The sequence below is a fragment of the Trachymyrmex cornetzi genome, unplaced genomic scaffold (assembly GCF_001594075.2).
Source record: "Trachymyrmex cornetzi isolate Tcor2-1 unplaced genomic scaffold, Tcor1.1 scaffold343, whole genome shotgun sequence".
Taxonomy (NCBI): Eukaryota; Metazoa; Arthropoda; class Insecta; order Hymenoptera; family Formicidae; genus Trachymyrmex; species Trachymyrmex cornetzi.
The window spans coordinates 547,697-550,100 of NW_017298142.1; positions in this window are offsets into that span (position 1 = coordinate 547,697).

The following is a 2,404-nucleotide window of genomic DNA, read 5'->3' on the forward strand; positions in this document are numbered from 1 at the left end:
CAGAGAGGAAAGGATAAGTTCGGACTATCAATTACATCAACCCAATTCCGGAGCTTACTTTATGCCGAATCGAATCCGACCAGCGCCTGCTAAATTTGTTACGTTAACGAGCGTTGCACTCGTCGAGTTTCTACCGCCGCTGTGTGTAACTTTTTGTTTAGTTGGCTATGAAAATAAACGCGAATTACGACGTTCGTTAACTCGATCGGCCGCTATCACGGGTCGATAGTTCGCGTATGCAGCGCGCATCTCGCGTTGGCTAAGTTAGGATAGTGCAGTCGTCTATGAAGTTTCTATATGAGAATGAACATGTAATTGGGGATCGTGTATATTTATTTATATAGTCGATATATATTCTATAATTAATATCAATAATTAATAATTAAAATATGAAGAGCTACACGACTCTTTTCAACTATTTTATTTTTATAAATGTGCATGTATTACAGTCCTATAATACAATATTATTATAACTATTGACGAGAAAAATTTGGCTTAATTTAAAACAGTGCATTGTGAAGAATGCTAATTGAACATTTAACTCTTAACTACGTCTCGTTTTAAAGTCTTAATTTACATGTCCGAGTCACCCACAGCATTTTTTGACTGGCTCTACAATTACCACAAATCTCAATGGGAAATATTTTTTTTCTAATAAAATGCGGAAATGCCAAAATGTATAGAATCGAAATATCAAAACATAAAAAGGTTTCGATAATAATTGAAAAAGTTAAGCCAAAAAATATTAAAGAACAATTTGTGAAAAGAGTGCAATAATTAATTTTTTTTTCCAAAAATCGTATCCTTATGATAAAAAAAGATACAAATAAAAATAAGTAGTGTTTTCAAAAGAGGAAAATGTGAACTTTAAGGAAAAAAAATACATTATATTGATTTATTCCAAAAAGCATAACTATTTGCATATGGGGGCATTTTTATACATGCTCGAAATAATGATACCGAAGATATGTCGGGTGTTTTCTTCTTAAAAATGCAATGAAAATATTTTATATTAAATATATAATAATTTCGACATTATATATATTTATTCACGATTTTATAACTCCGAGAAAATAGAGCGGTCGTTTCGCCAAGACGCTTCTCTCGCAAAAATGCTTTATTTTACAATGAATATTTTAAACATTTTAATTATAAGATGACAACTCATATACTTGAATACAGCACTAATAAACAGACACTTACGCTAAAAACGAATTTTCACTTTCGGCAAAAATCTGTCGAATTTACATTTGACAAGTCCAAGTCACCCAAACCAAACTTTTATTACATCATAATTAGCATCAAGATGACAACGAAACAATTGCATCACGGCGAACGACAGAGAAAGAGAGTTTCCAAGTTTTTTTATCCTCTCACTTCAACTCTGCAGTATTAATCGTACAAAAATTGCGGCCGATTAAAATTTTCACTCGAGTCCAAATAATTCACTCATATAGTTGAGAGTTAAGTTTTCACTCTGTCGGAATTTTATATATCAATTGTGCGATGTAGACGATAGATTTCACTGTTGATACGGTACCATAAAGCATTCATACTAACAGATAATCGCTTATAATACTTAACTAATATATATCGTAAATAGTTTTCAGAAATATATATATTAAATATTTGACGTCATTTGAAGAGATAAGAAAAATTATATACGCATAAGGTAATCTGAATTTTTATTTCAAATATATTAATATTTAATAATTATCTCATACTCTGCGAACGTCTTTGTGCTAACATGTCTTATCTCACAGATTATCGTTAATATTATTACATAATCTGAAATGTAAGATTTGAGTATTTTGTTAGATACGACAGACAGCATTAATATCATTTTATGAATATACAGGGTGGACCATCTGAAGTGATCCAGTCAAATATCTCGAAAACTAGTAGGGATAGAGAAAAATGTTTCGTATGAAAAGTTTAGGGTTACACGGGGGAAGTATGGTACTGACCTTGAAAAATCCTTGGAAGGTCATTTTGAAGGTCATTCAGGGGTCACGATGGTTTTTTTAAATGGAACCCCTAGTTTTTCACCATGGGATGAGAAAGCTGGTTTCAAGCCCTTTACGAAACACTGGTTGTGGTCCACAATCCGCCCACTGGGGTCCGAGTTATGGACCATCAAAGTCATTGATGAACTACTCTTAGCGCTACCCAGGAACAACGACGTGGACGTGGTAGTTCTCTGTTCCCTTCGAGGTGCTTGATTTTTGTGAGTCCCCTTGCCTCTCACATGTGGGGTGCTTGATTTTTGCGACTCTTCAACAGTTTTCGAGAGTCGATACTCATTCATACCTCTGATTGAATCAAATGGAATAATCCAAGAGATTTCCAATAGTAAATCGTTAACCGAACACATGACTGCCACCCATGATAAACAGAGACTCGG